Source organism: Micropterus salmoides, unplaced genomic scaffold, assembly GCF_014851395.1.
Source record: "Micropterus salmoides isolate LMB-PRFRI ecotype aquatic unplaced genomic scaffold, ASM1485139v1 Ms_hic_scaffold_5, whole genome shotgun sequence".
Taxonomy (NCBI): Eukaryota; Metazoa; Chordata; class Actinopteri; order Centrarchiformes; family Centrarchidae; genus Micropterus; species Micropterus salmoides.
In genome coordinates, this window is record NW_024044237.1 from 2727300 (window position 1) to 2737944 (window position 10645).

Below are 10645 nucleotides of genomic sequence, written 5' to 3' on the forward strand. Positions count from 1 at the left end.
TAAGCCACTTTGTAACCAGTTTGGCAGCATGCTTCGGGTCATTGTCCATTTGGAAGACCCATTACCCAAGCTTTAACTTCCTGGCTGATGTCTTGAGATGTCGCTTCAGTATTTCCACATAAAGTTCTTTCCTCGTGATGCCATCTATTTTGTGAAGTGCACCAGTCCCTCCTGCAGCAAAACAACCCCACAACATGATGCTGCCACCCCCGTATTGTTCTCAGGTTTGCAAGCTTCCCACTTTTTCCTCCAAATGTAATGATGGTCATTATGGCCAGACAGTTTGATTTTAGTTTCATCAGACCACAGGAGATGTCTCCAAAAATTAAGGTCTGTACTCTGGCTTTTTTATGTTTCTTTTGGAGTAATGGCTTCTTCCTCGCAGAGTGGCCTTTTAGCCCATGTCCGTAAAGTATTCGCTTCACTGGATAATGACGAACTCTTACCAGCTTCAGCCAGCATCTTCACAAGGTCTTTTGCTTTTGTTCTTGGGTTGATATGCACATTTCGGACCAAAGCACGTTCATCTCTGGGATACAGAACCCGTCTCCTTCCTGAGCGGCATGATGCTAGACATTCCCATGGTGTTTATACTTGCTTATAATTGTTTGACCAGATGAACGTGGCACCTTTAGGTATCTGGAAATTGCACCCAAGGATGAACCAGACTTTTGCAAGTCCACAATTCTCTCCGTGATATCTTGGCTGATTTTCTTTTGACTTTCCCATGATGTTACACAAAGAAGCAGTGTGTTTCAGGTGTGCCTTAAAAACATCCACAGGTGTGTCTCTAATTAACTCAAATGTTGTCAATAAACCTATCAGAAGCTTCCAAAGACATGACATCATCATCCGGGCTTTCCAAAATTGTTTAAAGGCATAGTAATCTTACTGTATGTAAACTTCTGACTTTGAAGAAAGTAATGAAAATTGTCTAAAGAAATCCTTCATTATTCTGGCATTTAGCAAATATAAATAATTTTGGTAATCCTAACGGACCTTAAACAGGAAAAGTGATTGTCTGATTTCATGTCAGACAGTGAGGAAAAAAGCATATGTGTCTTTTTATATAGTGTATGTAAACTTTTGGTTTCAACTGAAACTACCATATAGCTATACTGTTCATCATCATTATATCTACTATGTTTGATGTCTAACAGAATAACTATGATATCACTGAGCTGAATGGCAGTGCAAGACCCAAATGACACTGATGAACTTAGTCCTGAATAACAAGACTGGTAAAGTGATTATCACTGACCAAAGATAAATCTTTAATAACATCCAAACAAAAGTGTAAAAGACACAAATTACAAAATACTTACAGATAAATATGAACATAAGAGGAATTACTCAATTAAATGTATTAATTATGAATAAAATACAATATAAATGAAATATTCCATAAATTAAAATAATAAATAAAATATTTAAATGTTTAAATTAGTCAAATCAACAAAGTTAACAATGCAAAAAGAACCATAACCAGTAATATCAATAATAACAGAGAAGAATTAGTTAACTTCAAGTTCTTCAAAAGAACTTTTAACTCCAAACCTGTGTGTGTGTGTGTGTACATCGCTGTGCAGGGTCTCAGGGAAAATGATTAATTAAAAAATAAATATATATAATATCTAATTCAGAGAGTGCATTAAGGTACAACTAGTTGACTTATTTTATTAACAATTTTTTGTGACTGGCCCATCTAAAATTTAACACCTCATTAGTGTTTAAAATCTTTGATGCTATGCGTCCTTTTTGACTTTCATTCCTCTGACTCTTTCTCTTCTTGCCTTCCTGCATGCAAAGTCATTTATCACCACATCATATGAGATCTGGCAGCCGATCTGGTGATTGATGCTAATCATTGCTATTCTGCTCAGGTGTTCCTGAGCCATGGAGCTTCGAGAAGCTTCTCTGTGGTTCCCACCGTAACTAGAGGAGTGCAGGCTATCCTCAGCGCAACCCGATAACCCCCTCTTGTATATGAATGAGTAGTTCCTTTGGCTCTGGAAGGTTCTGTATACCCATGGCTAGCTCTCTCCAATCAATATCAGACTCCTCCACAGGTGAGTGGAGAGAGAGGTTTGACATTGGTCTCCGAGTGACTCTTCATCCAGATTCTGAAAGTTCTGAAACATTCCAACTTATCTTTTACTTCCCCCAGTGATTTGAATTGGTCCTCCAAAGACCGGATGCCACAGTCCACCACAACATTAAAAAATCCTGTCCGTCATAGGTAAAGGGCTTCTTTGTACTTCGCTGCCTCCTCTTTTTAAGCACTGCTTCAACATTCATGCTTTCACGGAGCCCTTAAGCAGTGGTCTGAGCATCACATTCTCATCTCAATGCGTCATAACTGACGCTTTCAGACAACGTGACAAAGCGTAAGGATTTTACGCTAAATGTACCCTTCTGAAAGCGTTGGTATTGGATGCCCTGAGATGAGAACGGTCTGGAACTGAGCTTTTAGAAAACAATTGCAACAAAAACAGCATCATTTATTAGGATTTGTTAACCAGCTTCTCGAAACTTTTTCGTCTTTTGTCAGTGGTTGAAACATGTAACGACAGTGAAATCTTCAACTGTCTTTTTGTAAATGTGAAGTCATGGTTAACCTGTGCTGATCATTAAGGACTGATGGCCAGTCAGCTGGATCCACAGGAACCTGGAGCGCCAGGTGTGGTGGTAGGTATGATGGTACTGCTCTGCACTTTGATTAGGCACAGAAAGACCTGTGGGGAAGATTAATTCAGAAAATGATTAGTTTTCATACTTTGGATGTTCCTAGGGGTGAATGTAAATGTATTGCTGATGTAGGCCAGCTTCATGGGTAACACCAGATGGCAGTAGAGGTGGAGGTTGTTGGACAATTATTATAAATAAATTGACTGAAATGATTTGTCAAGAAGGTCGTGTGTTCGTACCTTGGTCATTCCGGGCCTTTCTGTGTGGAGTTTGCATGTTCTCCCCATGTCTGCGTGGGTTCTCTCTGGGTGCTCCGGCTTCCTGCCGCCATCCAAAGACATGCAGGCTAGATTGATTGGTGACCCTAAATTGTCCTTTGGTGTGAGTGTGACTGGTTGTGTGTCTCTGTGTGGCCCTGCGATGGACTGGCGACCTGTCCAGGGGTACCCCGCCTTTCGCCCGATGCCGGCTGGGATTGGCTCCAGCCCCCCGCGACCCTGTACACAGGATAAGCAGTTGATTACGGATGGAAATGACTTGTGTTCTCAGCATCAAATAAGGTAATTATGGATTGAATTAATGGATATTATAATGCAAAATGAAAAAAGTAATTAGTAGTCTTTGCTAACAGCTTTGGAGGAAGCTCCATAATGTTGCTCAAGAATCAGTCCATAAAAATAGCTATTACACATGACTGATTTGATTAATGAGCGAAGAAAAGGGCAGTACAACAAGTGGAAGCTATTGAGCTATCTCTAAAGGGTTAACTAAAACACATAACTTACCAGCATTGGCAGTTTCTTGGGTGACATGACCATGTTTTGCACCAGGTTGATGGACCTGCAATGAAATAAAGAAATTAATTAAATGCTGAATTTATTTTTAAGATGCAGGAAAGGGGATCAGAGGTTAATGTTAGCCCTTTAGTGTAGAGACCAAACTGGGCCTATTGTTCTGTTAAGTCATTTATAACACCAGATATGAACATCACAGCTCCATATGTAACGTTAATGGATGAATTGAAGAAGATCCTTCACCATTAAAATAACTTTAATCATCGACTTTAATAATACTGTTTAATACTATGCAAATGGTAATGCTAATATTATACCAATTTTATGCTTGTAAAAGTTGTGATACTAATAAAGTTTAGCGTGCTAGCAACTGTAGAATAGTTAACACAGGCGGCTAATGTAATGCAGATTATCTAAAAATACAGGCATCGGAAAAGGGATCCTAAAGACTTACATACCTTTATCTTCTTTTTTCCATGTCCAGACAAATATTTTCTTCTCTTGTCAGACATCGTAAGCATCACTGACTGACTGATCAGGAGTCGTGGGGAGATCCAAGTGAGCCTGACTAATCAGGGCAGCTGACTTGCCATAATAAAGAACTAAATTAATATCCACTGCTTACTATGATGCGTAATATATAGAGCATTTCATTTTATTTTATTCTTTTATGTTGCTTTTTTTTCCTCCCCACTAACTAACAGTGACTCTAGGGGGCCCTTTGCCTCCGCAAAAGGTCACTTATTGGCTGATGTGTAGTTATGAGACCTCAGCAAGATAACATGCAGTTTAAAAATAAACTTTTTTTTTGTATTTTGGCTCGCTCCGTAATTTGAACAAAACTACAGCTGATTGTGTGAATTGATTGCTGTGTTTTGTGACATTCAAACACTGTGTTGCCAACAGGGGATGGCATAGGACCCTCTGCTGGAAAAACTATGCAACGACAACACTCACGTGATTGAAGGCATTCATGTCTTCCGTCTCTCCATTACTTTTTTAACTGTTTGACCGAAGCTAAGGAATATGAATCCACTGTAAGCAAACCTATTTCTGTTACCATTTCAGAGTAAATAGAGAGGCAATAAAGGAAAAGATAATATTTACAACCTTAGAACAAAATCTAAATTTCAAAGGCAATTACATACAGTTATAACCCAGATCCTGTAGATAATAATGCAGCTGGATGTCTTCTCCTACTCACTGACAACGGTAAAAGGAAATTTGCTGAAAAGAAACAAACAAATGCACTGCGTTCAGACAGAGAATGTGTTTTGTTATACGCTCAGTTAGTTGCTTGGTGTTTGATTCTGTCTGTTCGTTTAGGCAAAAATTGTTAACACGCTGCGCTTCGTTCCGTTAAATAGGTGTGCCACATGAATAGGTTGCACTCATACTGAACTTAAACGGCATGCCCGTATATGGTGTTACCTGGGGGCATTCATTTATCGGCTGTTATAAACACAGATATCAATTTATCTGCAAATAGCTCGTATCAGCTGATAATATCGGCATTTTACTGATAAATCAGTAAAACTTTACTTTCTACTAACAATTGCTTTTTCATTATTCTAATCATTACATTCAAATGTGGAATTATATATAACGGTTACTAACTTTTATCTGTACATGATACTAATGAGAAGTCGCGCCTAACAATTAAAAGCTGATTTAATGGGACACGGGACAGATCTCTATGGTGCAAGGCTAGGGTTAGTGTATACAGACAACCTAGGCACCAGTTTGAGATGCGTGTGTACTAGGTGACGGCAAACTGTTTCATTTTGTATTTTGGCTTGCTAAATTACAGCATTGATTCTGGCAATGGTGTACTCTGTACTACCCTGTATAAACCCATAAAAACACACACATACACACACAGACCTCTGTCACCAATACTGCTACACAGACACAAACTGATGGAGGGACTTGTTTTCTTTGACAAAACTAGCCTCTGCTCTACTTTTGATTTTCACTTTTTCAATAGTTTTTCTACCAGTTTGTTTGATTTATTTATTTGTGTTCTGCTTTGTGTCTCTTTGAATTTTGATAGTTTTATTGTATGTACATATTTCATAGAAGTGCTGCAGACTGTTTTGTTTGTTATTTTCCATTCTCATTGCCTTGCCCCTCCTTCACTACTATTTATTTCTTTCCTTTCCTCCAATTTCATCCTTAATTTTTCTTATATGATAATTCTGGTAATTTTCATTCCCGGGCCTAATTTTCCTACTAGCTGCCATCATGATGATTGATTTAGTTCAGATTTCATCACTTACTAGACTCTGTAGCTTTATAGCTGTAGCTGACTTGAGGCGCTGTTGTCCAATACACAAACACACATCTAACTCCAAAAAAATACATCCTTTCAAATTAATAACACTCTGTTGGCACTGAGACCAGCTTACATTCAATTTCTCATCTGACTGAATGTGTGTCTATGGTGGTCCGAGATATGGAATTCTGATTGAGTTACATCAGCCCACAACTCTTCAGGCTGTATTCAGTGCATATTGGATAAAAACACAAAACGTCAACTTAGAAAAACCTTTTTATATCAGCCTCCTAGTGGCATCTACATAACAATTACATATTATGCAGGCTTGAATTGTTAAATAAGTAGATTTCAATTTATTTTACAGGCCCCAAGCATAATTTACCTGTGACCAGATGGTCCTGTTTTATACAGGAAAAGCAGAGAGGAAACCTTAGATGTGTTCAATCAGTAGGCTGTTCTCTGTCTTCATTCCCTCTCTCATTTACACCAACCAACTGTCTTTATTCACAGATATCTTCCGTATGATACATTTCACAATTTACCATAAACATTACAACAGATATTAAACCACTCGAATCACTGATAACTTACAGCTTATGGATGTCTAATTCAGTTGTAAAGTTAAACAGAAATAGTTAACTCACCAAATACTGCTGCAAAGCCTTAGCGTGTACTACAATTGACATTCAGTTAATGCTGCTGTCTAGCTTTCAAAATACACTGCACCCGTAGCTTTAACACAGGTTGGTTATGCGATTCTTGAGCAATCCAATACCATGATACATAACGAACAACGTTCGTGTTCATCCCGCCCTCAGTGTAACTCTATCATTCCAGATCCAGCCAGTGTCCTGCTTTAACCCCTTTTCCAGTCAGTTCCATCACCAGACCTTCCCCGCCCACCTGTTCACCTGTTTTCCATTCCTCTAATTAGCTCCTCAGAATATACAGCATACTGGCCCAGGTTCACTCATTCCCAGCCAGATTGTCTAGTTTGTATTCACCACCAGCTTTCAGCCTTTATTTTCTGCCTGCCTGTATAATCCTGACAGGAACAAGCAAGAACATGTGCAACAACTTCAACTGACGCTTCATCAGGAACTACAGCTCAGTGGCAGTCCCCCTCCTTGCCCTCACCTCATAGCTCTCCCCCTTCTTTTGGTCCCCTGCAGTGGATAAGACGTTTGGTGAGTTTAAGAGATGATTCACATCTGCCCCGACTGTAACTTTCCCTGACCCTTCTTGACAATTTACTGTGGAAGTGGTTGCCGTGGATTCCAAAGCGGTAGCTGACCTCTCTTAGAGGTCCACTGAGGATTAAACACCCCCCCCCCCATGCCTTTTTCTCCCACCAGCTCTCACCCGTAGTGAGGAACTATGATGTTGGGAACTGGGAGCCAATATGGACACAGTATGCAAAGAGCTGGTGGCATCACAAGCTGCTAACCCTCCATCATGGACAAATTCCGAAATCCATTCAAACAGATTCTGCAGTTTTCCTCCCAGGCCCAGACTGGAGATAATAATACCTGGATTAGTGTAGTGACACTTCATGAAAAACTTATGGAAACAAATGTAAAAAAAAACAACATTGCAGAGATGTTTCTACAGATTATGGACACACTTTATAAACATTGTGGTACTTTTTGTCACTTTGAAACCTGTCACTGTTGGACTCCATTGTAAAAGCCATGAATCCACGCTGAGTAATCCTGCTGTTCTCTGAGAAGGAGCAAACAAACCTTTTACAGCCTGCAGGGGGTGATGATTTGATACTCAAAAGAGAGATTTTGAATATCACTTCATGTAATTGTAGGAAGAGTGTTTGTGAGATGCGACAGGGTTTTTGTCCATAGTAATATTTACCTCAAAAATATTAGACCATATTCAAAAGCTGCCTGGTTTAGCTACATATAACTTCCCTGTTGATACAGTGTAGTCTGCTGCCTTTCAGCATACAGTGACAATCTCCCACAATCATGATCTAACACGTGGAGGCACTGAAAGCAACATGTCGATAGCTTCCAATAATATAAAGGATGAGAGAGAATTTGCCGGAAGCTGACGCAAGGCTGACACTCGAAGCCTAGGAGGGGCACAAAACCTCATTATTGCCTGTCTGATTCTTGACATCTCTGGAGACTGTGTAGATATGCCTGTGGGGCAGCATGAGCTGAGGTAAGTCAATCCTAATTCAAAGTTAGTAAGGATAGACAAAGTCATTGAGAGACACTGAAAAGGTAAGCTCAAGTGTTATTTCAGAGCTAAAGCCTCTGCTTAGGCATTTTCCCTATCCAAATATCACTTCATAAAAGTTGGTTTCTTTGACATTCAAAGATGTGTCTTTGCTGGAGGTGTCAACAGACTGGGGAAACAACATTCATTATTCCATGGCTCCCCACTGTTAGTCCTGTAGTTACAGTATTTTAGTAGCCTAATTAGCTACTTTTGCTATTACATATTTGGAGAGATTTGTTAACAAACTCCTTTCCTCGTAATTACTGTCTAAGTCATACAACAATATCAATCCCATGCCTGTGTCTAACATAGGGCTAGGACACTGTCAAACTAGCTCAGCATAAAGACTGGTAAACAGGGATAAACAGCTAGCCTGGCTCTCACCAATGTGAAACATACACCTGCCAACACATCCAAAGCTCATTAATAAACATGTTGTACCTTGTTTGAATCATTGCAGAAATGTAAACATGGCAATTTGTCGTTTTAGGGGGAGTTGTGTGTTACAACATCCAATCCGCCCATTGGTTCTAGTGCAGCATCGCAGCTAGTTGTGGTCAGTTTCTAATGGCATGCGCTGTTGTGGTCATGACTTAGGCTTTCTATCGATCTCTGTACAGTCAAATGGTACCTAACCTGGCAAACCCACTGTGCCAAAAAGACTTTGCTGAATCGGCGGTTTTTCACCAGGGAATAGTTCCAGCACGCAGTTGTCCTTAAAACCCTGCATTTCTAATGTACTAATTTAATAAATGAGTGGTTAACACGTTAATTAGTGAGCTTTCCAGGAGGTGTTGGTTGGTGGTTTATGTTTGTGGTTGTTTTCACTTTGGACAGAGACAGGCTCACTGTTCCCACTTTTCACTGTTCCACTCTTTCTGCTAAGCTGGGGCTATTCACGCCCTGACTCAAGCTCCATTCTCCATGCGTAAATTTATATCAATCTTCTCATCTCACAAAGTTCAAGTAGTAATTTACTGTATGGGTAGAACTTGTCTGTAGACACATCATAAGTGTGACTAGAAAGAGTCTATGAATACAACATTGCAAACAACAAAAATGTACAAGTTAAAAAGTGGATACTTCCCATGAACTCTGCACACATGGTTGTGTTTGCATCCCTGCACCTGTTCTTCCTTTTCACTTTATTTGAATGGGACAATGCCTCTCTTCAAATTGATCAGCAGCCTTAATCTTTTTTTATGCAGAATAATTTCATGCCAGTCTACTTCAAAAAGATAATTCATTCTGACTGCAGCAATAGCCAACAAAGCTTAGAGTATAATACAGCTATGTAAATTGGTATACAAAGAACTTTAACAGTGCAGGCTATGGTAGATGGAAAAAAAAAAGTTTTTTTGACATCTGAAATATTTTCTTTCCAAAGAAAGAACATTTTATTTCTGATGCCTCTACTCGATTCTGTCACCTGAAGGTCACAGCACTGTGGTAACAGTGGAACAATTAACACTATAATGAATTTCATGGGCCAAGAAACTGATGGGCAAAGACTTCCTCTCCTTCCCTGCATCGGTGTAGGATGCAAAATGTCATAACCTTAGTGATATACCACAGGTGGTTACATGCATTTTAGAATCAGAATCAGCTTCATTGCCAGGTAATTTGGTAGTATATAACATAAAATTGTCAATATACAAAAAATATGAATGAAGAATAAAGATTATGTACATGGCTGTTATTTAATTTATAGTTTGTGCAGGAATGTGGATTTACATGTGCAAAAACACTGTACTGTACTGTAAGATGGGGGTCCACAACCAGCTCCACTGAGCCGTTGTTCTGAAGTTCTTTGAGTGAAGAAGACAACGCTTTGTAATAGCTGCAAGGCCAAAGTAAGCTCTGTTTCCCGGCACAGACTTTACTCAGGCAGACCATCCAGTATGTTTGGCACAGAGAGACGTTATCTAGTATGACGTTAGAAGACACGGACATGGTGGATATTTAAAGCACGGACCAGGAAAGCAACATTGAACGCACCTGTAGGTGCCAATGTCATTCAGTACCACAGTGATTTTGATCATTTTGATAGGCGACGTCAACCCTCCTCCACACGCTGCTTATGCTGTTTTGAAAACGGAAATGTTGGTAAAAAAAAGAAGTCAACCGAGCAGACAGATACAGGGAGAGAGAAAAAGGTGTAGGTGTGTGTGTCTGAAGAGAAAAGCAAGGTGAACAGATTAGTGTAGTTTGTATTTTGTACTGAGTGAACTCTAACATAAGGGGGAGAATCAAGTACAATTAAAATGCGAGATAAGAAATAATCTACTAAAATAGGGGTATTCTTTGACATATTTTAAAATAAAAAAATATAAATATACCCCCACCACTACAGTCACACTGTCATTCTATGGGAAACACTTAGCAGTTTATTTTCAGTTGGATTTTATTTGCATAGAAAGCTCCATTCGGAAGCCTAACCTGGAGCACTTCAGACTTATCAGTCAGACTATCGGTAATTGGAATCTGCAAGGAAAAATGCAATATCTCTAGTTTTTTGGAATTATATTTTCTGTGTTGAACTCACCTGGTTGTTGCAACCAGATTTGCAGATTTATTACAAAGTTGACTTCAAGGATATGACATTTTCCATGCTAGTAGAAAATAATTTTGTTTTGTACACTTTACA